Below are 27543 nucleotides of genomic sequence, written 5' to 3'. Positions count from 1 at the left end.
AATATTTTTTTTAATCAATTATGTTATTTAACCAAACCTCCTCGGGCATAAAAACGGGTGGCATGTTTTTGCCACTTCTGATTAGAAGAATTGCCACTAGTTAACCATCCCTTGGGGTATGTGGTCTTTATCAGATCAGCTGTTACCCCAGGGTATCACAAAATTAATATTTGGTTGAAACTTATGAGCTCCATGTTTTTAGGTTAAGGAATGTCGAATAGTGGCAGGTCACATGGTTCGTACTTACATAACACATTCCCTGTAATGTAATTTTCAAAAAAAATGTTTATTATTTTTGAGAGAGAGAGAGAGAGAGTGCCAGCAGGGGAGGAGCACTTAACCAACTGAGCCACCCAGGTGCACTGGTTCCCTCTCTTTATGTGATAACTGACATCATTATGCTGTGTTTAGCTGGCAAGTGGACTCATTTGTGTTTCCACTTGGCTACATGCACGCATCTGACACCCAGTAAGGGTGGCTGAAAGGTTGTCCTCAGGGGTGCTGTGGACAGCATCCATCTGTGGCTTGCCTCATGTGGAGATCTAAGGGAAAGTCAGACCTGACCACTTGTACGGTAGCCAGCGATTCGGAGAGAAAGTTCTCCAGAACAGAGAAAGTAGAAGACGCCAGTTCTGTAAGGCCTGGAAATAGACACTGGCACGGCTTTACTTCAAACATTTTCTGTCTGTGAGACCCCGTCACAGAACTTTGTCATACTCAGTGGAAGGGGACAACGGTGGTCTCATCTCCCCACCTTCCATCCTGTGCTGCAAATGAGTTAACCTTCATGTTGGGCTCTCTTCTGAGGGCCTGTCTTTCCTTGGGTTTCAGGCTGTTTGGTTTCCCTGGATTCTTAGCTCTCTGTTGGATTCAAGAATAAATATGATTATTTAGTTTGTTCAAAATTTTTGTCCTTCTTATTGGGGCACCACTACCAGGCTTTCAAATTCTGTATCCTGGGTGGATGTTTAACTCCCTGGCTTTCGCAATTCTAGATTCTAGATGAGAAAGGAATGGTGTCTACAAAATGTTTTCAAAAAATGATTTGAGAACAGAAATCCTGGGAATACCTTGTTTGGCCAAATTATTATTTTATTGTAAGAAAAAAAATGACAGCTTAGACTTACAAGAAGTAAATAAATTGATTTTATATAACTTTGGAAAGAATAGTTTGAGAATGTATTTCAGCAAAACAAAGGGAAAGAAACAAGATGTGAATATATGAGGAACCAAGAAATAGTGGCTGTAACCTGGGAGATCAATGATAGGAAGTTTCAGAATAATTTCCAGCAGACCTAGAAGGCACTTGGTTTAGATTAGAACAAGAGGTGGTATATTAAGAAGAATGTGTGAAATACGGCAAACAGATATAGCATGACTTACAGGGTGATCAGGGTCATTTTGATTCTTGATGTGAGGGTTTTTTTGAAATTTAAAAATTTTTTTGATATTTTTATTTATTTTTGAGACAGAAGGAGAGCTTGAGCCAGGGAGGGGCGGAGAGAGAGGGAGAAAGGAACCGAAGCAGGCTCCGTGCTGACAGCAGAGAGCCCCATGTGGGGCTCAAACTCACGAGCGGTGAGATCGTGACCTGAGCCGAAGTCAGAAGGTTCGCTGACTGGGCCACACAGGTGCCCCCTGCCTTGATGTGAGTTGTTAATGATAAGAATAATTGGACTACAGAATGGTGCTTTACCTGTATCTCTATTACTATTGCATATCACTTTTTATTCTACCCTGAGCTAAATATACATGTTTTCTCTTCCCAATCAGACAGAAAGCTACCTTTTAACTTCTCACCGATGCTAAGTTAGTATAAAACCTCTTTTGGGAGTAAAGAAATATGGTCAATCTTTTGATAAGTGTGTAATTTCATCGACACGATCTTTTAGTACATAAGATACACAAATTAAATTGGTACAGGGTACAAACAGAAAATCAAAATTTTTAACTTCCCAAGTTTAAAACCATGGGCTTTCAATAATATATTTTAATTTATTATTATTATTATTATTATTATTATTATTATCATCATTGTCATCATTAAAAATGTCGGAAATGTTGTTTAGGATGGTGTGGGCTTCCCAGTAGAAGTCGAAAGCAGTAGAAATATATCCAGTTATGCAACATGACTCATCTGAATATGTAATATGGTGTTTAAAGTAATTCTGATCATTAGCTAAAATACAGCAGCTTTAAAATGATCTCATAGATCTAAACAGTGAATCAACGAGACAAAATTAATGTAATCACAATGAACGTTACAGATGGAGGGCGGGTGGGGACTTGTGTGGCTCCGGCAATGACACTCAGAGGACACAGCATCATATGAGTAGCATTATGCCAGCGATGCATAACCTGAACCAAATCATTAGGAAACTTCACACAAACCCAAGACGAAGAACGTTTATTTTTAACATTTCTTCCAGTATGTCAATGGCATGGAAGACAGAAAAAGGCTGAGGACCCATTGCCGTTTCAGGGAGACTCAAAGAGACATTACAACCAGATGCGGTAGGTGGTAGAAAGGACATTATTGGATCAGTTTGCAGAACTGGACCACGGCTGGCCGAGCAGATAAAAGTATTCTGTCGATGTGTTTCCTGAAATGGTGACGGTACTGTCCTAAGAAAGAATGTCCTTGTTCTTGAGACCTGTACGCTCAAGTGTTAAGCGATGTAGGGGATTTACATCAGCAACTTCCTCCCAAATGCTGTGCCTACACGGCACGTGAAGGTGAGACAACAGTCAGTGAATCTGGTTCAAGAGTTTGTGGAAACTGTATTATTCTTGCAATGTTTCTAGAAGTTTGAAATTACCTCTAAATAAGTTTCAGAGTATTATCTCGGGGAAAATCGGCATAACCTTATTTTAGGTTAATACTTATGTCCACAACTCCCTTTACTTGAAACCTGCCTGCTCGCTCTGGGTTCACCCTCGGAGCTTAACCCTCTGCTGTAATTATACCCTGCATAGGGCTGGGGGTGGGCTCCCAGTTGAAGGGATCTTGAAAAATGCAAGATTCCAGGTACCACGCAGTTTCCTTTTAAAATATTACAGTTCATGTCACACTCACGTGTGATGGCTTTGCACTCTTCGTAGTATTTTAGAAAATTTAAAATCATCTTTTTCAAAAAAAATGTTTACTGTTTATTACTTTTGACAGAGAACCAGAGACAGAGCGTGAGCAGGAGAGGGGCAGAGAGAGAGGGACACACAGAATCCAAAGCAGGTTCCAGGCTCTGAGTTGTCAGCACAAGTCCCAATGCGTGGCTCGCTCGAACCCGCAAGTAGTGAGATCATGACCTGAGCTGAGGTTGGGCGTTTAACTGACTGAACCACCTAGGTGCCGCTAAAACCATCTTTTGAGTTCATACCTAGATAAACTAAGGAATCCATGAAGATTTATGTCTTATGAAGTTTATTTTATCACAGAAACTATTAGATTCGAGAAAATAATTATAAGATTGACAGAATTTATCATTATAATTTTTTAATGTTTTATTTATACTTGAGAGCGAGCGAGAGACAGAGAGTGTGAGCAGGGGAGGGTCAGAGAGAGACACACACACACACAGAATCTGAAACAGTCTCCAGGCTCTGAGCTGTCAGCATGGAGTCTGACGCGGGGCTGGAACTCATGGACCGCGAGGTCATAACCTGAGCTGAAGTCGGACACCTAACCCATAGCACCCTGGGCGCCCCAGAAATTGTCATTATAGATTATATACTTACAGTGATTTTTAGAGAAGATGTCTATACAAAGGATTGAAAATAATGATATAGTATTGGCTTAGAATTTGTGTAAAATTTTCCCCCAAATGCAGACTGTCTTCTAAATACCTGAACAGAAGGCATGCAGATTAACAAAATAGTGCTTTCTTGGCTAGCCTAGAAAATTTTCTCTGTTGCTTCCCCCTCCTCTTTCTTCTGGTACTCCTGAGGCCCTAATGCCAACAGAAGCCTAAAATTCATCTGCACTCCACTTAATATGTGTAACCAGCTGCGATTTTATTTTTTGATGGTGCCACATGAAAAAAACGTTTTTTCTTTCCTGAGCTATAGGTGTTAATTGGTATCTTTGTATCTTGCTAATTAAGTTCTAGCAACACCTTTTCCCTCTTCCTCGTTTGCATTTAATGAGCTCCCTTGTTGTATTAATTTATTAGATAATTAGATAAAACAAAAAAAAAGTTAATTTTTTTTTTTTTTTTAGGAATGGTTTTGGAAAGTACACCTTAAATATTCAAAGACGGGTAAAAATGTATACATTGCAAGAAAAAAATCAGCTCAGGAAGAAACATATTTTATGTTAGTCTGCACACTCAGACTGACATTTTTAATAATGTGATCATTAGGGCATACATAAAAAAGGAAAAGATTGATTCCAAAGCCCAGACAACAACAATTATTTTGTTGTAAGCAAAACAGAATCACATATGGCACAACATGGTGTGCCTACCAGAAACCTTTGCAATATTTAAGCACAACAAACAAATTATCAGTTAAGCAATGTGCCCTCTGGACTCTAATTATCATTTTTATTTGCATGTTCATTCTCTTTCTAAAAAATTTTAAGCCAGTGGCCAGGCATTAGTAAGTTTTTTGCTGCTTATTATGATGCCAGAATCTTTTTTTTTTTTTGACAAACGAAGGATGTAAAAATCATCCGTGTACATCGAAACTAGTCATTGTTTAATAATATAATACTTTTAGTTGGCCAACAGAATATTTTTGAAATCATTTGGAGTGAGAACATCCAGATGTTAGTAATGCCATTTTCCTGTTCCTACTCAGACTGGTTCCGTCTGGTAACTTTATCCCTTGTCCAATATCTTCGGAAAAGTCAATAACGCCTCTCACTGCTCACTTTTTGTCTTTGGTTGAGCAACGGATTCCATTGGACTGGCATACTCTAGCTGATCTTTTGGAAATCTAGGTATCCAGTGTTAAAAATTCACACCTCTTTGATATCTATCAATTTTTAAGGTGAAGCAAATACCTAAAAATCAACATTTTTAGCTACAAGAACTAAATACATGGCACAGATCCAGTGAACCGTGAGAGTGTATTTAGTGAATGCCAAAAGGTACTTTAAAGCCGAAATGCATAATGATACACAGTCCTTCGGGTATCATTCGATAGGTATGATGACAGAAAGGACTACCTTTTCTGCCCAATTTTGGGAACACTGAGCTTCCCAGCTGGGATTTGCACATTTTAATAAGAAGCCTTAAAAAGTGCAGCAGCTAATTCCCCTGGGATGTGATGCTGTCATTGCCTACTAAAGGAAAAACACTAATATTTTCAGGCTTGTTCACATCACATCTATACTTGGTCTAAGGGCAGAAACAGGTTTGTAGAGAGGTTGGGGTCTTGAGAGCCAAATCATTTTGTCTCTACTTGACCTCTTGGCGAAAGGCACTGGAGTCAAATTGCTGTCAGTGTTAATTCTAGAGAGTCCATTAAGGGAGGTTTTCTCCCCTGTACTCAGGAAGACCCCAAATCAAGTAATTGACATAGCGATCTAAAGCTTCCATTGCTGTTGGACTTGTTCTTCCCCAAATGCTAACTTAAATCCCCCATGACCGTTACAAGTATAAAGGGGAGCAGAAGACCCAGGGAGGCAATTGGGGACAGAGATAGCAGGGTTGTGAGAAGATTGTTTGCAGAAAATATCCTTCCCATGTGTGGACTTGGCCTTTGAAGCAAAGAATTACAGCAGGAAATTAGGACTAGGCTGGCGTAGCCTCATAAACAAGTACAAAATTGTGTCAGCACACCAAAATATTTCACTAGACTGCCCTTCCCCTAGGAGGTTCACAGGTGGTATAATAAATGAAATCAGCAATCCTTCCTACATGTCTAGCATATATGATTATTTTGGCTCAGCCAACCATTAGTTATTTGTAAGCGGGGGCATAAATACAGACACTAGTTGAATATTTATGTACAGCTCCAGAATACACCTTCATTAATTTGTCTACATATGGGGAATATGGCTATAGGGAGAATGGAAAATATTTACTCTGGGAGCCCTTAATGTAATACATTAAATATGAATGTGCTCCTGGTGCGGGGGGTCCTGGAACTCTTGGTAGGTGTTGGGTCCCTACTGACTCTTTATCATTTTCTCTCTTCCTACAACTGAATATAAACTGAAAAGCTGCCTTTCGCATTTCACAAATTATGATACTGCCAGCCTCATCCTATAACAAATTCCCTAAGTTTTTATCCAGACATAATATTTTTTATTAGCTAACTTGAAGCAAGTCTCCCCTTAGAGCCCAACTAAACATGACACTAAATGTTCTGTTGACTCCATAGAAGAATAACAATCTGAGACGGCTTTCTGTTTCACTGAACGATGAAATTAACCAGTTATTGAATTTATATTGTCATTTGAGTGTCTTTGTTACTGTTCTTTTAACAAAAGAAAATACTCAATGAATAAATAAACATAAAACTGAGCACAGAAAATAATAGCATTTAATGGGCAGTTCTTCTGGATATTAGATTTGGAAGGTACTCCTAAGAAATGGTCCCAATGTCAAAGATTCAAAAACTATCCCCCAAAGAATTCTAATTTTAAACTTACTTCTCATTTATTGGATTAAGTCTACAGACCTCATTCTCCTTTTGTATGAAGAATAATTATAGTGATCTGCAAGAGTAAAGTACATGATGTGTGTTTCCTAAAATCTGGTAGAGGATCTTCTTAAAATTTTATTCCACTCTGAATCTCTCTAGGTGCCTGTCAATCCTGGGATGTTTTTCCCAAACTCAAATTAGTTTTTAAATCACTCAGCTTTCTCTGATCCAAAGTAAGGCAGCCACTGAATTGTATGAAGAATTTTGCCTTGACTCTCTTGAGTTACTTAACAAGGGACACTATAATTTTGTAATATTTAAGGGTGGAGAAGTGGCATCTCAAACTGCTTGCCTTGTTCAAAGGTAGGCTTGGAATCATAACACAATGTATCTGACCAAGACCTCAGAAGTGATTAAATCCGACAGGTTTGCCAACAGAGGTATATTCTAGAATTACCTTGGGAGTTATGTGAAAGACTCCTGGGCTCCACCTTTGACCTTCTAGGTAGAAAAATGCCAGTGATTTTGAAAGTAATTCCCTGTAATTTTATTGAATCTCTACCAATCTAGTTTGATGCTTTAATTTTAAGAAGCTTTTCCTTTTTTTTTTTTTTTTTTGGCTTAAGTCATTTATCCAAAGGTAAATGTGTGTTAGTGGCAAAGAAAAATATGCTTTTTGAACTCCTAATTCAGTGCTGTACAAAAATGTGTTAAGAAGAACTGATAGGAAGTATGTTTCTTACTGTTTTCTTGTATAAGTTTAGTCAAATAGGATATTTTGGATATTTGGTCAAATAGGATGTTTTGGTGACTTAGGAGTATGTTACGGACTATCTAAACACCCTTATAAAATGTTCACAAAGGTGTTGATTGTAGTAATGTTATTAAAATAATATGAGGTCCTAGGTCAGTCATTTGCTGTAACGACCCAGGAATTCTGACCTTTAGATGTCCATCTCATATCCATTAGAAGAAGTAATAATACTTGGTACACCTTAATTTAATCCATAGAATGAAAAGTTAACTTTAATCATTAGGCTACGATGAACAATTTGAAAACATTTATTGGGAATATATTAATGAATTCTTTAAAAAAAAAAAAACAACACCAAAACTTAAAGCTGTGTGTGTGTGTGTGTGTGTGTGACAGAGAGAGACAGAGAGACAGACTTTGTTGGACCACAAAATGACGTCGGAAACTTTAGTGGAATAAAAATAAAGTGGCAGTATGTCGCTTTTCCAGTTGGGGTAGTATTGCCTTGACTCAGAGCATGAGAGTTGACATTGAACTCTTCTAAAGGAGAAAGATGGTGACAATCTAGTCCCACGTTCGTTTCAGATATAGGATCAGCAATGTGTACTGTGATGATTTCTTGGAAGAAAGAGATATTGGGGAGTACAGTGAGAATGCATTTTGATTGCATTATTCCATTTATATAACTATCCTGAAAACACTATGAAGATCACACAGGTTGTGGCAACCATGCAGTGGGCTAGATATCCGTATCAGTTAGGAATATTTTTGGCTACACATAGCTCATATGTCAATAGGCTGTGGTTTAAACCAATTATGTGTTTAGTCTTCTCATGGAAAAAAGACTCTGAAGTGAAATAATCCAGGGTTGGTTTCTTAGACCCTTTTCCTATACTTTTTTTATGTTCCTCCATTATATGGCCTTGAAATTAAAACAATTAAATGCACTACCCCTCACCCCTTAGAACTAAGGGCATCATCACATAATTATAGCTTTAGGATGACAGGATTCATAGTAATATGTAATAGGACTTGTAGGGAAAAAAAAGTATGTGAAGGAAGGGGGATGACCTTCAAAAATACTGAAATTATAGTTCAAGGTAATGAGACAAAATCCAGATGATGTCAGATAGAATGAAGAAGGACCAGACAATTTTAAAGAACTAAATACTTTTTTTTTTTTTTTATGTTTTTTTAATGTCTTGGGGTACTTGGGTGGCTCATTCAGTTGAGCATCTGACTCTTGGTTTCAACTCAGGTCATGATCCCATGGTTTGTGAGTTCAAGCCCTGTGTCAGGCTCTACAATGACTGCACAGAGCCTGCTTGGGATTCTCTCTCTCTCCCTCTCTCTGCCTCTCCCCTGCTTGTGAGCTCTCTTTCTCTCTCTCTCTCTCTCTCAAAATAAATAAATAAACTTTAAAAAAGTAATTAAAAAACTGTCTTAATTAGTTGACTAGGGGTATAAAAAGTCATTTAGGAAATGTCACTGAGAACTTATAACTTTATGTCATTCTTCATCAAATATTGCCATGATAATGCTGCGTAATCATCTATCAAAAAACTGCATGACTCAAAATAACAAACATTTATTCTCAAGCTCTTTCCATTCTGTGGTTGGCTGAGTTTTGGCTACTGTTGACTTGGCTCAGCTCTGTGGGTGAATTCGCTTCAGGCTGCAAGTTGGCTGAGTTTGGCTCATCATGTTTGGGACACAATCTGAACTGATGGGAGCAACCCAGCCCGTGGTTTGTTCTCAGGCAGTGACGGAAGCTCAGGGCAAATGGACGATGTGCACACTTGACTGAGTCCGAAGGGGAGGATGGAGGAAATCAACACCACCCGTCATGAAGCTAGAACAAGGCTGTTGATGTATAACACTGTAGGGGAATGGAGTATCGGAAACTGTTGTTATTCATATGGAATCATACATACAAAGGTCTACCTAAAACGTAAACTAGGTCATTGGAAAAGTGTCTTCCAGGTAGAAGAGAATAAAAGAACAGTGATTCCAAGCTGGACCCACATCTCCCAAGAGAGGCTGGTGAGAGAAAATTCTAACAACAGAAAACACAGAGCACTGTGACTTGAGATAGGGACACTGGCCTGGCTCCTCCTGGCTGAGAGCTTTTCTGATCTCCAGTGGAAATACAACCGCTGATCATCACAGAGACCACACACTCTGAATTCACTGTGATTTGATATACGATTCATTCGTAACTGTTCTGTGTTTATCTAGCACTTTGTTTAGATCGTAGCACTTCTCTGCATGTATCATAGGCCTTGTTAAATGATCGGTTTTCTCACTAATTTAGAAAGAGTAGGGTTTGTTGTTGTTCTTAGGCAGAGTCAATATTTAGTGTTTATTTGGTGATGAAATCATGTTTGGTTTACTGTTAGTGCCTTAGGAAGTACTAAGCTAAAAGATTCCCTTTATGTTTTGCCACGATGTCTTTGTTGACATAATAGGATCGACTGGCATTTTTCTTAAATGGCTGACAAAGAGCTCCACTCACTGATGGCACCGGGCTATAAGAAATTTAGAAAACCATTTACTTTTGGAAAGATGGGACAAAACTTGTAAGAAATTTAGATAACTCTTTACTTTTATACAGATGGCAGAATCTTGAGCTATATTTTCCCAGATTGTGAATTCGACTATTTAAATTGCATAAAAGTGTGTAGAATTGTATTTTTTCTCAATATTGTTATTTTTGCAACATTAGAATATTTTCCCCCCTTCTTTAGACCCTTCAATTCCATTGTAAATATCTAATCTTCAACTCATGAAATACCTTTTATAAATATTAGATTCTTATACCCATTTCCTTGTCTGGAAAACTGAGCCCTTATTTATAGAATCTGGGTGTTCCCAATAGCTGGTTCAAAAGAATGATTCAGTAATAATAATCACATCTGTTGCATAATTAACATGTGAGGCCGACTCACTGAAGAGTTAGGTTACTTGGTTTGTCCAATCTAGTTTATAAAGTTATCATCAAAGGGTTCTATCTTTAGAAAGGATGTCAAAGGGATTCCATTGCAACCCAACATTCCCATTAGGTATGTAGATTAGAAAGCAGTCTTTGAATGACATTTGTAAGGAACAATGTTAAATGTGAAAAAGGATGTGACTTAACATAGGAAAAGAAAGTTATGTAATGGAAAGTGCAAAACAGTTCAGAGGAGAAATTTACCAGAGCAAAAGTAAAAATGAAGAGTAAATATGGCAGAAAACAGAACAAATAAATGCAATAAGAGAGGGTGATGCTAACAATGGTGGGAGAATTAAGCCCAGACAGTTTTATTAGTTTGTTCCTAAATTTGATAATAATCATTGATTATCTTAGTAGTATGATCAGTTAAATAATTCTAGTTTAAAAAAAAATTCAGTGACTTAACACAGAAAAGGGCATAAGGTATATATGAAATGCACGTGTAACTTCTATTATCAAGGAGCCATTAAATAGAATTGTCAGGAAGGGTTATTCAGTTGTTCATGGAAAGTATAGATGTATTCTGGGCACTCGACTTCTCAACTTCTGGTTTCTTTTTGTTTTTACCAGATCTTAAATTGGGAGAAAATGATTTATTATTTACTGTTTTTTTCTGAGATGTCAATATAAAACTGTGATCTTTAAAAAAATATATATGTGTTTATTCATTCATTTTTTTTAAAATTTTTTTTTAACATTTATTTATTTTTGAGACAGAGAGAGACAGAACATGAACGGGGGAGGGGCAGAGAGAGAGGGAGACACAGAATCGGAAGCAGGCTCCAGGCTCTGAGCCATCAGCCCAGAGCCTGACGCGGGGCTCGAACGCAACAGGACCGCGAGATCGTGACCTGAGCTGAAGTAGGACGCTCAACCGACTGAGCCACCCAGGCGCCCCTATTCATTCATTTTTAATTTTATATAGAGTATGAGCAGGGGGGAGGGACAGAGGTGGAGAGAGAGAGAGAGAGAGAGAGAGAGAGAGAATTTTTTTAAATTCTTTAATGTTTGATTTTTAGAGAGAGAGAGCATGAGCAGGGGAGGGGCAGAGAGAGAGGGAGACACAGAATCCCAATAAGGCTCTGGGGTGTGAGCTGTCAGCACAGAGCCCAATGTGGGGCTCGAACCCATGAGCTATGAGATCATGACCTGAACCAAAGTTGGACACTTAACCAGCTGAGCCACCCAGGTGCCTCAAGAGAGAGAATCTTAAGCAGGCACCATATTCAGTGCAGAGCCTGACACAAGGCTCAATCCCATGACCCTGGGATTATGACCTGAGCTGAAATCAAGAGTTAGACATTCAACCAACTGAGCCACCCCGGTGCCCCAAAACTGTGATTTTATTAAACAATAAGTAAATTTTGCTTTGATTTATGCAACTACAATGCTTGGTCAAATTACCTTAATGATGGAATTGAGTTTTTTTGATCTGGTGGGGTTCTCTTACTAAGAAAGATATTTGCCTTTTCGGTATTCATTCTAACCACTGTTACTCTGATTATTTTCATATTGCCTTGTTCCCACCAGTAGAACACTTATATAATGAGAAACAGGATTCAAGGGAAATGTAATATTCTGTAGTTTTCTTGTGTAAATTTCCTCTTCAGGCAGTGCATGCTCAGCTGGAAGAAATAATTTGTCAAGGATTCTTCCCCACCAAACAGTGGTGATATGCCTTCAAAGAATTTTCACACTAAAAACATCCATTAGTTTTGTGTTGACAGCACAAGTCAATCCCATTGTCATTGGACCCTGAATTACTCTAAGGACTGCAGTCAGAAGGAACAAGACAAACTTAGTTTTGCAATGTCATCCATCAATCTAATGGTAAAGCAGGTGTATCAGTTTTAATGCATACTTTCTGTCCACCTATCTGCTCTCTTTTTGATATTGGTATTGTAGTGAGACTGGCTTTCCTCATGCATCTGAAATGGTTGCCAGCACCTTCTAAGGGAATGTGCTTCTTCACTGGCATCTACTGTGAGAGCATGAATATATTTTTTCTTAATGAAGTTAACTCTGAAGATTTCTGATTGGACAGCTTAGGTCAGAGGCACACCCCTGAACCAATCACTGTGGCCAAGGGAAAACAGTATGATGATTGGCTCACCTAGAATCCCATGATTGGCTCACCTAGAATCCCATGATTGGAGATAGTTTCACCTAAGACAAAGATTTCAATTGAATATTTGTTCTCTGAGCAGAATTAACCCAATGCTGCTACAGGATTGGGGGAGGCATGCTGAAAGGCAAACAACAGAAACATCGTAATTACAAACCAGATCTGCTCACCCCAGATAGTCTACTTGTTGTTTCATTGTATCAGAAAGTCTGCTGCGATTCAGAGCTCATCCTTTCCATGTAAGTAATGGGCGACATAACTGACATAGCAGCCATAGTCAAGTTGTTCTCCTTTGAGCCTTTAGCCATAATTTTTCTAAAGCTAAAGAGTTAGCGTTGTATATATATTTCTTTGCCTCGCTATGTGTCATCACAGTCGAACATGCTCCGAGAGCCTGCCATGTGTTACAAAATACAGCCATGAACATATTTGTAGAATATGGTTCCCATAGTGCGTTAATATCCTCACTAACTCTTGAAGGATGAGTGGGAATCATCCCTGCAGACAATGCGAGAAAGCTTCACAGGAGGGCGAGAAGCAATGCCAACAAGAAAAATAAAACATCATGACACTTTCAAAGAAATGCAAGTCACTGGACCGCTTAACTCAAGAGCGTGGGAGTGTGAGAGGTCATCGTTGTTAGGAATGAGATCTTGGAGGGTCTTGTGTAACCCAAGTAAAATCTGGAGGTATATTTTATCGTGAGTGGAGTACTACTAAAATAATTTTCATAGGTGACCAGCGTTACTGTTTTCACCTATATGAGACTCATTTTGGCAACAGTGTGGAGCATCCCTTGGGAATAGAAGGAACATCAGTGAGACAGTATGGAGGCCATTTCTGAGTTCCAAATGACAAAGTTCAAATCAAGTAGGCAAAGTTAGATAGGGTGAGGTGTGAAAGGATGCAGGGGCTCTACTAGATTGTAGGGGAGAAAATTAAAAATAACGGACAAGTAAGTGAGAAGCAGGAGATAATGATGTCATTTTCTCATTTAGTATGTTGATTAGGTAGTGTAGTGCATTAAGAGAAGCATTATACTTGAAGGAAAAAGCTTGGCAAGGGAATGAGTTTCATTTTAAATACACTGAGTTTGAAGTATGTGAAGCATTTATGTTGGGATGTCTAACAAGGAGCTTAATACATTTGCCTAGAACCCCATAGAAAAATCTACATGTAATGTCTCTACATGGAGGTCATCAGTATGTATGTGGCAGTCAAAGCAATGAGAATGAGTGAGGTCATCAAGGGGAGGGCACATTTTGAATGAGAAGTAAGCCAATAGAAGACATTTGGATCGTGCTCAATATTTGAGGAATGAATCAAAGATCAGGAGCAGGGTAGGGAGCTGGAGAATAAAATGATGTCAGGAAAAGAGGAGAGAAAGAAGGAGAGAAATATAGGTGGAAGCTAAAAGAAGAGCATATTTGAGGAGAAGGAAGTGGTCAGCGGTAGAATAGCTAAATAGACATCAAAGAACGTAAGCAATCATATTTGCTAGATTTGACCATTCCCAGTCATTACATAGAACAGCTCCGTATTTGGAGTTAGGATTTCTTTTGAAAGTAGATCTCTTAACATTTTCTTTCTTTTTTTTTTTTTTTCTTTGAAAGACGATTTGTTTATTCCTAGAATCACACAATGTTGCAACTGAGATGTCTTCAGAGATCTCTAAGACTCATGCGGACCTATTCCAGGTTACACAGGGAGCTGACCGCTGGGTCAGGACTAGAAACCCATTCTTTTGATTTCAGTTTATTTCTTGAATCTTGAGTAACTTACCCTCCGAGCATAAACTGTAATATTTTTTTTTTTGAGCAGATACACTCTTTTATATCAAGTTCTCCATGTTTTGGATCCTATCATTGCTAGGAGCTATCAATTCTTCCTGATAGCCTTCCTTTGTTCTCAGCCTTTATACCAGGAATACCAGTCACTTCTCTCTTGTCAGTATAATTGATCCCATCACCTTTGTCCTTCACCTCCACCTGACCCTGAAGCCTGCACCTCAAGAATGATCCTAGGGTTCTCTCCTTTTGATCGCCATCCCTATGTTGCTGTGCACAGTGATGAAATTAACATAAATCGGTTCTAATTTGAGTTCTCACCCTTCTAAGCCCTTCTTGAGTACACAGTGCTGTGCAGAAAATATTCTGCTATGATTTTCCTATGGGATCACACGTTCCTTAATTTTGAAAGTCTATTTCCAAATTCACCTTCCTTGAGATTTAGAATAAACTTCGCTGGCTACTTCACAGAGATAGTTAAACACATGTGGGTAGAAATACTTCCAACTGTGTTCCTGTCACCTACAAACTTGCCTAGAATTACACCAATTTATATCTTTTCCCCTTTCTTCCTTTTGATTGCCTTTTGCATTGTCAATGTCAATCCATGTCAACTTCTCCCACTTCTTTAAGAATCTTGCTTCATCAACCATTGCTCTGCCCTCCTCCGTCACCATCATCTTACACTCTACTGGGTCTTGTCCCTTGGTAACCATAATCAAGTTTTTTTTTTATATATATAATATAAATTTCTACAATTTTATCCTGTCTCTGGTGTATCACTCTTTCCTTCTTCTCCTCTCCTTCTTCTTTTCAAAGGCAACACTTCTCAAAGGAATCTTTTTTCATTGTCTCAGTGTTTTCACTTCCAGGTCATTCCTCAACTCATTAAAATCCACTATAAATGACTGACTTACATTGTTCAGCCAAAATTGACATAAATTCACATATGCTGTCTTGGAAATGTGGTTTTGATCTGTGGCTATCAGCTAATATTATGACAGCAGTGACATCAGGCAAAATCAGTAGTTCTTAATTCTGTACATTAAAATTATGTGGGAGTTAGAAATATTTACTTATGCTTAGGCCCAGCAAGACCAATTCAATGGTTATTTGGGAGGGGGTAGAGTCCAAGCTTTGGACTCTATATGGCATCTCTCCATATGCCATTCTACTGTGTAATAAAGTCAATGATCCTATGATCTAAACATTGACACAGGATAAAGAAAGGAGAGAAAATACAACCTTTTTTTTTTTTAAGTTTATTTTACTTAGAGAGAGAGAGAATAGGAAGGGCAGAGGGAGAGAGAGAGAAAGAGAATCCCAAGCAGGCTTCACGCTGTCAGTGCAGAGACTGATGTGGGGCTCAAACTCACCAACCGGGAGATCATGACCTGAGCCGAAACCAAGAGTCAGACACTTAAAACTGACTGAGCCACCCAGGTGCTCCAAACTGTAACCATTCTTAAGGAAAAGATTACATGAGATTCAATCAATGACCCCAGTGAGAAAAGGGGTGACAACTCAAAGAGAAAGGGTAGTGCATCAAAATACACTGACACAGAATTTGGAAGTAAGAATGGGGAGAAGAGACCTTATAATGTTTTCTTCTGGCTCAAAAATGATGGGACTTTACAGGAACTAAAATGTTCTTGAAGAACCGCATCTCAGTCAGTGTAGAGTGGTAGGGATCTTTCTGTACAATTTGAAAGTTCAAAACAGTTCCTTCACAGTGGGACAGATTCTAGAAGTCACAAATAAGAGTAGTGGTTGGAAGCTAACCTGTAATGGAAAGATTGTCGCAAAAGAGAAAACATAGGTAAATATGGTGATCAAAGTAGCAAAGCACAGATAAGTGATGCGTAGAGACCGTTTTGACCTTCACATTTTTGTTCTGTGGGGCACTGTTGCTTAGATTCTAACCCAGAGAGCACTCTATCATGGAAGTTTAAAGACATGGAGATGTCCTCTTCAATCAGGGAAAAAGATCCCCAAAGGGAAAGTGGGGATGGTATGGGGGACTCCAGCGAAAGTGGGAAAGAGAACAATGAAGGCTATGAATAATTGACCGTGGAAATCTCATATTCCTTATCAAGAGGAAACCTCTGTTAACAAAATAATTTGGGCAGATGCCCGCTACAAAAAATAGAATTTAGGCACCTATGTAAGTATGAACTAAGAATTTTGAGCAAACCACACTGATATTTCAATCTGTGTATGCATGTGTGTGTGTGCACACCAGTTTTTGACAAGAATGGAAGGTCAAAGATAAAGTATAGGCAGAATTTGGAATGCGCTAGTTGGAATGAGTTTAGAATGCACCAGTGTAGGGCTTTTCTTCCCTGTACCTCCCAAAGTGTTTTTCCAGAGTTCTTGGTGAGATATCCCTCAAGGTTGTGGGCATAAGTGTACCAGGAAGTGTTCACCATGCATGTACATAGATTTGGCCTAAATAATAATAGCAGCTGGTATTTATAGAGTCTTTACAGCAGGTAATGTGCTAAGGGCTTTATGAGGAATTGTTCATAAATTAGTATTATAATAATATGCTTCAAGCTTTCATTTCACAGTAAGATAACTCATTCTTATTTAATGTCTTTATTCTTTTAGTTAATCCTGAATTAAAGACACTTTTGAGAAGTCATGACTGATACTTATTTTTACTGAGGATCATTAACCGCCGGAGCCTCTCAGTCAAAAGGCTTATGCTCAAAATTGGCTAAAACCCGTTAGTAACACGGTTTTCTGACTGTTATTTTAACAGCATTTATTTTGGGACAAGATGTGCTGTATATTACAGTGGTGTTTTGAAAAGTGACGAGGGTGACAAGAATTAATTGGCAACAAGCCTCCAAATGGAATTTTCTATGTTGGAGATTAAGAAATCAAAATTCATGAAACACAACTGTAGATACAAATGCACAGTATCACTTCACACTGAAATTCTCCAGGAAGCTTCATGATAGAGTGAGGTTTTTGAGCTGTATCTTAATAGATCAGTAATTTTATTTTATTTATTTATTTTATTTTATTTTTTAACATTCTTACTTATTTGTGAGAGACAGAGAGAGACAGAGCGTGAGCGGGAGAGGGGCAGAGAGCGAAGGAGACACAGAATCTGAAGCAGGCTCCAAGCTCTGAGCTACTAGCACAGACCCCTACGTGGGGCTTGAACCCACCAATTGTGAGATCAGGGCCTGAGCCCAAGTCGGACGCTCAACGGACTGAGCCACCCAGGTGCTCCATAATGGGAATAATAAGAGGAAAGAAATCTTAGGTGGAGTCTAAGAATTAACGCATATTTACAATAGCCCCATAAGCTTGGATTTGTTGGCATTTTGTCATGGTTTGTTGTTGGTTGGTTTGTTGGCATGGTGAACATTAAGTTCAGAAAGTGGTTAAACAATGAATTGCAGTGTCTCTAAAATAAGATGGACGAGTTTGACTTTGTGGGCACTTGGAAACCTCTGAAAAACGTCTGCGTCTTGTGCTCTAGTGTGGAGTATCGACATTAGGGATGGGAGGAAGGTAAGGAAGCTTGAATGGATGGTTCTTAGCAGTTCCATGACCAGGGAGAGGAGCAGAAGAGAAAATCAAAGGTGACTCTAAGATTTTCATTCTGAGTAAGTGACAGAAACCTCCTGCCAAATACCAGATGAGGAGGGGAACGATGGCGCTTAGTGTAGCCAAATTCTCCTATGAAGTGGGAGAAACAGTTTTAGTGATTTATCAGGTACTCAACGAAGAGGCTTCTCTGAGTGTTCTGGAGTCTCATGTTCCTGCACTTATTGATTTTACCATTGGGAAAGATGACACAAATCAATATAGAACTTCACTGGATTATATACGTGATAGGTTTTATTTTTCGAAGGGCTGATGAAAACCTTAAATGGGGGCGCCTGGGTGGCTCAGTCGGTTAAGCGTCCGACTTCGGCTCAGGTCATGATCTCGCGGTCCGCGAGTTCGAGCCCCGCGTCAGGCTCTGTGCCGGCAGCTCAGAGCCTGGAGCCTGTTTCAGATTCTGTGTCTCCCTCTCTCTGACCCTCCCCCGTTCATGCTCTGTCTTTCTCTGTCTCAAAAATAAATAAAAACGTAAAAAAAAAAAAAAAAAACCTTAAATGGCTTTGAGATTGAGGGGACTTGACATGTGGCTCTTAATATTTAAGGGCATACACTGGTATGGCTTCTCAGCTCATCTGAATATTTTGTGACGTTTCGCCTGTGCTGTAGCACGTCTATAGTCTTGCTGTTTCATGTAACTCAGCCTTAGTTTTGAATACTGTGATTTATATACTCATAAATATCACTGAAGAAACCTTGAAGTTCTAGGTAATACAATGAGTGATCAGTGTCTTCCAAGTCAAGATAATCTATGAAGTAGTTTTCGACCCACTTAATTTCTCTTAGACTCTTTGAGCTCAGTTCATGTTTTTAAAATGAATCAAAATATAGCTGCTCCTTGATCTAGACTGGTTACTAGTGATTTGGAAATGCAGACAGAGGGGTGCCTGGGTGGCTCAGTTGGTTAAGCATCCAACACTTCATTTCGGCTCAGGTCATGATCTCATGGTTCATGGGTTCAAGCCCCACATCGAGCTCTGTGCTGACGGCAGGGAGCCTGTTTGGGATTCTGTCTCCCTCTCTCTCTGTCCCTCCCCTGCTTGCTCTCTATCTATCTCTCTCTCAAAAACAAATAAATAAACATTTAAAAAAATAGTTTAAAAAAAAAAAGGAAATGTGGACAGATTGTGAATTGCACCTATGAAATCTGTGGAATTACTATTTTAAGTGGTTTGAGATTCTTGTGCTTACTCTGTGTCACTTGCTTAGGTAGTTTGGGATGCTTTAATGAATTGCCTTTACCTTCACTTCCGTTTTCCAAATGATTCCCTATAACAGTTAATTTTTGTTTTCTAGTTTCATTATAGGGCTAAAGTTGTCCGGAGACTGGTTAATTTTTATAGGTTTTATTCTGATTTGTGATATTAACGTAAATTAGTTTCAACAACTTTGTATCTTGAAGTTAATGTGTGTTTTAACACAAGAGAGTCTGAAATCTATCTAATACATTTTCATCGGCCTGAATCTGAATGAATAAAATGCAATGCATACACACATATATGGAGGAAAACAGGACCCAAAGTGAATAGTTTGGGCCAACTTGTTTTACTAAGCCTCTAACAGGGTACAAATGTAAGCTTTCTTCCTTGGAAGTCAGTATTAATTAAGGGGACACTAACTCCTTTAACAAAATAAGTGTATTTTCAGTGAACCAACATAATAAGATTTATTTCTCACTCATGTCACATGGTCAGCTATCCTTCAGGAGATTAGAATTCGGTGGTATCTTGGTTGTTTTATATTAGCTCTTTAAGACTTACATTGAATTACTTGGTATATGTATCAGTGTGTCTCTTTAATGTTACAATTAAAAGAAAGAGAATGTTTTTTTTTTAATTTTTTTAATGTTTATTTATTTTTGAGACAGAGAGAGACAGAGCATGAACGGGGGAGGGTCAGAGAGAGAGGGAGGCACAGAATCTGAAACAGGCTCCAGGCTCCGAGCGGTCAGCACAGAGCCCGACTCAGGGCTCGAACCCACAGACCACAAGATCATGACCTGAGCTGAAGTCGGACGCTTAACCGACTGAGCCACCCAGGCGCCCGGAGAATGTTTAAGTGACATAGAGGCATACTGGAATAATCTTCAAATAAAATATGTATCTATGAGTTTATACAGATTATCCTCTTACCTCAGTGGTTTATAAAAATAGACTCTTGGGGCACCTGGGTGGCTCAATTAAGCATCCCCTTCTTTTTTTTTTTTTAATTTTTTAATGTTTATTTTATATTTTGAGGGGGGGAGGGGCAGAGAGAGAGGGAGACACAGAATCTGAAGCAGGCTCCAGGCTCTAATCTGTCAACACAGAGCCCAATGTGGGGCTCAAACTCATGAACCATAAGATTATGACCTGAGCTGAAGTCAGATGCTTAACCGACTGAGCCACCCAGGTGCCCATGACTCTTAATTTTAACTCAGGTCATGATCTCACAGTCCGTGGGTTCAAGCCCTGCATCGGGCTACTGATAACATGGAGCCTGCTTGGTATTCTCTCTCCCTCTCTCTCTGCCCCTCCCTCATTCTAGAGTGCTTGCTCTCTCTCTCTCTCCCTCAAAATAAATAAATAAATTTAAAAACAATTGATACTTATTTCCTATTCATGCGATATGTTCACAAATAATCAGCTAAGACTTTGGCCCTAGTGTCTTCTTTACTCTTGGATTCAGCCTCAAGCAACCCCCCCCCCCCCCCCAAACTTGGGTCACTGGAATTCTTTTGGAAAAATATAGGAGAAATAGGAGAAAAGCATGATGACTCCTAAGGGACTATACATCGTTTCTGCACACGTTGCCTAGGCCAGAGCAAGTCACATGGTCAAGTCTGATGCCAGCAGGGTAAGAAGGTTTGATCTTCCAACAGGACAGAGGGGTGAATACGTTAAATCCGTCCTATAACCTACTGCAATGGATTAAGCTAGATAAGATATTTATTAAATCTGCATTACTAAGACACACATAACTATACAATGGTTTCTTCTTGCGTTATTTGTAATGTCAACACACAAAAACATGAGGAAGAGTTTGTCATAGTCCTGTAATAACATTTTACTGTATCTTTCATCTATTATGGAAATCCCAGTAATCTTTTATGATCTTTCTTTCCTTCTTTCTTTCTTTCTTTCTTTCTTTCTTTCTTTCTTTCTTTCTTTCTTTCTATTCTTGAATAAGGGCAATGGAATCTGTTGCAGATCTACAAATTATGCCTCCAAATAAAGAACTTTGGGGCAAATCCTGGCATAGTGTGGTTCCTGTTTTGTTGATTGTGGTGCTTGGGGAACATAAACATGTTAAAATTAAAGGAAAGGTTAAAGGGACATGTGTGTTTGTTTCCTCATTAAAGAATCGTCTTTGTCAGCCCTCCCCAGGCTGTGTTCTCAGCGATGGTCATCTGAGAACCTGGTGTCATGCTAGCCATGTTTAAGGTGATATCTCATACCTTCCTTCACAAACAAAATAAGAAGTTCTTGACTTCCCATCTTCCCCCTCACAAGTCATTCTTTCTCCATACTTCTGATACGGAGTTTTATGGAGACCCATCTACCCCGTCTCCCAGGGGTGATTGTATTACTGGCTTAAAGATCTTTCTCACTTCTCTGCAGCTTTTCCCTTTTCCTGTGATCACGGCAATGCCACTCTTACCCTGAACGAAGGAACAAAACCTTCCCTTGACTCTCTGTATCAGTAAATATTTTTTGCCTCTGTGGACTGTTTGGTTTCTGTCACCCTACTCCGCTGTGTCAATAGCGTGGCTATTTCCAATAAGCCTTCATAGAAGCAGGTGACCCAGTAGAGAGTCACCTAGTTGGTGACTCTTCTACGTTCTTTATTTTTCTATTAATCCCCCTCCCCCCCCTTTTTTTCCAGTCCACTTTCTCAGAAAAGATACTAAATCTCACGGTTTCTAGCAGACCTCTGCAACTGCCTCCTGAACCCCATTTCCTGAAAGTTTCCTGGCAAGAGTGACTTTCTAATTGAGTAATTGTGGGGGTATGCTTCATCTCGGGTCTTGCCATTTTTGCCTTCTCTTTGGATTCTGGGAAACTGCGTGCCCCTGATTTTCCTCTACCTTGCAGTGTTTCTTCTCAGTATCTTTGTTATAAAGAATGGCTTTAACTGTAGGTGACTAAAAAAACACCACCACAGCGAGACAAAAAAAAAAAAAAAAAAAAAAAAAAACAACAACAACCGTGACTAACGCAAACAAACATGATTGTTTTTCCACCGACCTCAAATCTGGAGTTAAGTAAGGAGCTCAGAGCTGGTGCAGCTCTTGACATTGTCAGGGATCCAGGTAGTTTCCATTGCTTGCTTCATGTTCCTTATCATTTTGGCTTTTGTTTTCACATTTGCTGCCTTGTGGCAACTTTGCAGGGTTGACGGGCTATGGGTAGTCTCCATGTCTGGATCCAAGGCAGAGGAAGAGACAAAAGCTAGTAAAAGCTCCCTGCGTTCTCTTTTATCAGGAAAGGGGAACTATGCCTAAGAACCCTTGCAGTACTTTTTTTTTTAGATGTCATTTGCCTGTATTGCAACCAGCCTGATGTGATGGGCCCAAACCTGGACACTAGGAGGTTCATGTTTTTAGCCAGGCCTATTAACTCCTCTTTCGAGCTTTGTTTGTTTGTTTGTTTGTTTGCTTTTCAGGGTGCCTGAGTGGTTCAGTCGGTTGAGTGTCCAACTTCGGCTCAGGTCATGATCTCACAGTTCATGAGTTTGAGCCCCACATCGGGCTCACTGTTGTCGGTGTGCAGCCTGCTTCGCATCCTCGGTTCCCCTCTATCTCTGCGCCTTCTCCATTCACTCCCTGTCTCTCAAAAATAAATAAACGTTAAAAAAAAAAAAAGAATCTTCAAATATCTCTGGCTAAAATTTTGGTGTCTTATGTCCATCTTCCGTGGGGTTTCCCCTTCTGGTTTTCCCACATGGTTTTAAAACCAAAGATATTCTAAATTTAATGCCTTCTCTTAAAGCTGCTATTCCTTTATCCCCGCCTTGGTTGTAACACTATCAATAAAACCAATCAACCAAGAGACTCAACTTTTACCTCCTTCAAGTTCTGTGTTGCCAAGTCCCATTTATAAAGTCTCTTAACCTTCCCCGCAGCCAATAACTCCATTTTGTTCCCACTGTCATTCTTGTGAACAGTTTCTTGGTTAAGGCTTATTTCATTTTTCTGTCAGTTGAGGAATAAGTTCTCACCTATTTTAGTTTTAGCTTTTATTTTTTTTACTTCCTATTTTTACTGCCATCAGAATAATCCTTCTAAAGCACCAATCCTCTCCTCTCTTAAAGCCCTACAATGGCTGGTCATAGTCAACAGTGGGCAAGCCAGACCATCCCTACATTATTATCTGTGCCGCTGTATTGCTGATGACTTCCAAATCTTTCTTTCCAGCCAGGCCAGTTCTTAAAAGTCGATTTCGTCTACCGACCATATTTAAGTGACATCTTCCAGAACGTTCAAACTTCGGAGCTGAGCTCATTACCTTCACACACTCTCCAGTTCCTCTCTTTGCCCTGAGTCCCTTGCTTGAGTAGGGATTTTGCCATCCATTCAGTTTCTCACAGAAATTTCACTGCAGTCATCCCCAGTTTCCCTCCTGCTTCTCCCAGCAATCCCCCACTTCCTATCTAACCTGTCTCAGCATGCTGTTGCTTCAGTCCTCCCAACACCCCTCAAGCGAGCTCGCCCCACTGTCTTCTGACTCCCGCAGCCTTATGTCAGGCCACTGTAATTTCTTGCCAGCAATACAATCATAGCATTTCAGTCTTTTCTATAATTTTTTCCCCATTCCACAGGTTTTCCTTTTCTTGTTTTTCTTTTTAATGTTTATTTATTAATTTTGAGAGAGAGCACGGGTGCACAGTCTAGCAGGGGAGGGGCAGAGAGAGAAGGAGAGAGAGAATCCCAAGCAGGTGCTGCCAGCATGGAACCCGATGCGGGGTTCCGTCCCTCGAACAGTGAAATCGTGACCTGGGCTGAAATCCAGAGTCAGATGCCTAACCGACTGAACCCCTCAGGTGTCCCTAGAGGTTTTCTTTTTCTACAGTGGAACGAAGACCCTATCATTTAGTTGTTTAAATAATGCAGTGTCTTGCCACTGCCGTCCAGACGAGGTCTACACTTCTCGCCATCGTTTACCAAATCAGACTGAACCACCCACTTCGCCATGCAGTGGCGGTATCACGACGGCCAGTGTTTGTCCCACACTGAGCTCTGCATTTAGCAAATACACTCTCCGTGGATGGCCCATCTTTGTGTTGGCGCTCATTTCTCCAGTCGTAACCCCGCCTCCGAAAATTGTTCGCTGGCATTTCCCTTCCCGGAAAAGGATGTTCACTTTGTGCCTTCCGGTCTTTGCATCTTGTGTTCTCTTTGCTTGTAAACCTGTTTTTCTCGAGTGCTCGGGAAAGTGTCACTTCACAAAAACAGAAGACAGCTGCCATGTCTGATTAAAAGCTTTAATGACCATTGGACTTTTGCATGGCTTTTCTATCATACTTTTCCCTTTTGCCTTGAGAACCGTGTGTTTCAAATGGAGGCTGCTCTTTCAGTCTGGATTCTGGAGTCGAAAGGCCTGAGGAGCAAACTCATAGCCACCCTACAGCAGAAATGAAAAATGAATGAGGAATGAATGGTTGTTATAAGCTCTGAGATCTGGGGGTTAATAGCACACCTTAACCTAAGGAAAACTGACAAAAACAGGTAGTGGTATTATTTAAATTCGACCTCCTTCTAGTGTATTAGCCTTCTATCAATGCACGCTAGCAGGAAATGTGAGCCTATTTCCACGGAGGGGGAAAATCCTTACCTCTCCCCCACTTAGATGTTAAGTAAATTATGAGGCTTGGTTTCCTTCCTGTATAATTTCTGTTAGTTTCAGTACTGCAGATGTCTCCTCAAGTAAAAGAAAAATAAAAACTGAAAGCCACCCAAGAATACTCTGCACTTTATTCACCTTGTGACTGTCAAGCTGTTTATTAGCAGGTTTTACAAAAATAATTTTCTTCTCTCCATTTCCAGCTCATCAGTTCTCATGGACTCTCAACATTTTTTTTTTTTTTTTTTTTTGCTGTGTTTCTATCCAGCCACGTACTAAAACAGCTCTTTTTCTTTCTTTCTTTTCTTTCTTTCTTTGTTTCTTTTTTTCTTTCTTTCTTTCTTTCTTTCTTTTTTCTTTCTTTCTTTCTTTCCCTTCCTTCCTCCCTCCCTCCCTCCTTCCTTCCTTCTTTCCTTCTTTCCTTCTTTCCTTCCTTCCTTCCTTCCAGAGAGAAAGCAAGCTGGGGAGGGGCAGAGGGAGAGGGGGAGAGAGAGAATCTTAAGCTCCACCCAGTGTGGAGCCCATCGCAGGGCTCCATTTCACAATGGCAAGAACATGCATGACCTGAACCAAAATCAAGGCTTGGATGCTTAACCAACTGAGGAACCCAGACACCCACCTCTTAAGCAGTTTTTAATATACTTAGCAATATACATGCCTCTAAAGGCAGCAGATGCTTTTTCCAGTTCTCAGTCTGCTAGAGGACCCCTTAGCTTTGCTAGAGGGATTTTGGATCATTCCAGCCTTCATAAAATATTTCCATCTTTGGCTTCACTGGCCAGAATTTCATTATTTTTTCCTGCTTTTGTTCCAGCTTAGTCTCTATCCTAAAATGTGTTCCTTCACAAATTAATATTTAAGTGAATATTGAACATTCCCACTTGATGGTCTCAAGATACATCTCAAGCTTTACATCTCTAAGACAGATCTCTTGACTTTTCATCCATGAATGAATGGAAATCCATCACTGTAAATTACTTTTCAGTTTCAGAACTTCATATAATCACATAGTAGATGCTCTTTTCTTTCTGACTTCTGTCACTCAACACAGTGGTTTTGAGATTTATCCATGCTGTGTCAGTTGTCTGTTCTTTTATATTGTTGAGTAGTACATTGTATACCCATTTGGGATTATATTTAATAAAGTTCTACAAAAATTAAGGTACGATTCTTTTTGTGTTCACAGTTTCATTGCTCTTAGAGAAATACTTGCCAGTGGAGTTTTTAGGTCATATGGTATATGTATATTTATCGATAATAGAAAAGGCAAAACTCTGTGTAGGTGGTTGCTATCAGGGCCTGGGATTTTACTGTGCTTACAAGCTAATAAGTTAGCCTATCCAAGTTTCATACAAGCAGACAGGAGATACTTGGGTCAGAGAAAAAGGCCTTCATTATTCACAGTACAACAGGCAACATGAACACCATGTTTGTGTTGGTTTCTTTTGTCCCCAAGCCCCACGAAAGTGACAGAGACTGATCAGATGAGCGCCTGGACATATAATGATTCAGGGAACCTTCCACCTTAAGGGAAGCAGTATAAAACCCTGCATGTTGTCCTGAGGAAAAACATTTCTTCATCCCACAAAGTTCCCTGTTGTAAATATAACCCTGAGAGATGACTCAGGTAAAGACGAGGGTGAGGTCTACCCAGAAAATGTATAGCAGTGGGAGAGATCCATGGAGGATTGTCTCCCAACAGATGTATAGTCTTACACCCCCATTAGCAGTGTAAGAAAACTAACTTGAGTCATTCTAGTAGGCTAGGATTAGTCTGAATTTCCTTGATGAATAATGATCTTGAACATCTTTTTATGTGCATATTGGCCACTCATATCTCTTTTTTTTTTACATTGTATCCATTCAAGTGATTACTTCCTATTGTTTAAATTGGGGTAAATTGGGGTTTTATCTTCATATTACTGAGTTTTAAGTGTTCCTTACATATTGTGGGTGTGAGTCCTTTATCAGATATATGCATTGGCAATATTTTTGTCCTGATCAGTGGCTTATCTTTTCATGTTTGCTGTGTTCTCTTTTGAAGAGCAGGTTTTCATCTTGTTGAAGTGTAATTTTTCATTTGTTTTTAAGCTTAGTGCTTTCATGTGCTGAGAAGTGTTTTTTTAGACCAAGGGTCTGCAAATTTTCTCCTACATTTTCTTTTTCTTTAAGTTGATTTATTTATTCATTTTGAGAGAGAGAGAGTATGTGAGAACAAGTGGGGGAGGGGCAAAGAAAGAAGGAGAGAGAGCATCTCAAACAGGCTCAGCACCATCAGCCCAGAGCCTGGCTCGGGGCTTGAACTCATACATCTCAAGATCACGACCTGAGCCAAAACCAAGAGTCAGACACTTGACCGACTGAGCCACTTGGGTGCCCCTCTCCTACATCTTCTATTATAAATTTTATGATATAATTTTTACATTGTCATCTATGCTTTTTTACGGCATGAAGTATGATGGAGTTCAGACTTTCCCTATGGCTATCTATTTCTACCACCATTCATTATAAAGAGTATTTTTTTCTTGCCTTTTTCCTATTGAATTATAGAGAGATTTTGTTTGCTCTTTACCTGATTGATTTCTGATTTTTTCAAAAGTCAAATAGCAATGTTTGTCTATTTTTATCTTTGCTTTCTCTATACTGTTTCATTGATGGATATGTCTATCTTTATGTCTTAATTGCCATAGTTTTAAAATAAGTATTTTAGCCAGGTGATATGTGATGAGTTACAATTCATTGCATCTATTATCATTATTATTGTCACGATCATAATCATAATAATAGTTATTAATGGCTGTTTGCAGCAGGAAGGCTAGTCCTAGAGCGGTTACTTTGCCATAATGAAC

Source organism: Panthera uncia (genome assembly GCF_023721935.1).
Source record: "Panthera uncia isolate 11264 chromosome A1 unlocalized genomic scaffold, Puncia_PCG_1.0 HiC_scaffold_16, whole genome shotgun sequence".
Taxonomy (NCBI): Eukaryota; Metazoa; Chordata; class Mammalia; order Carnivora; family Felidae; genus Panthera; species Panthera uncia.
This window is presented reverse-complemented; position numbering follows the sequence as displayed.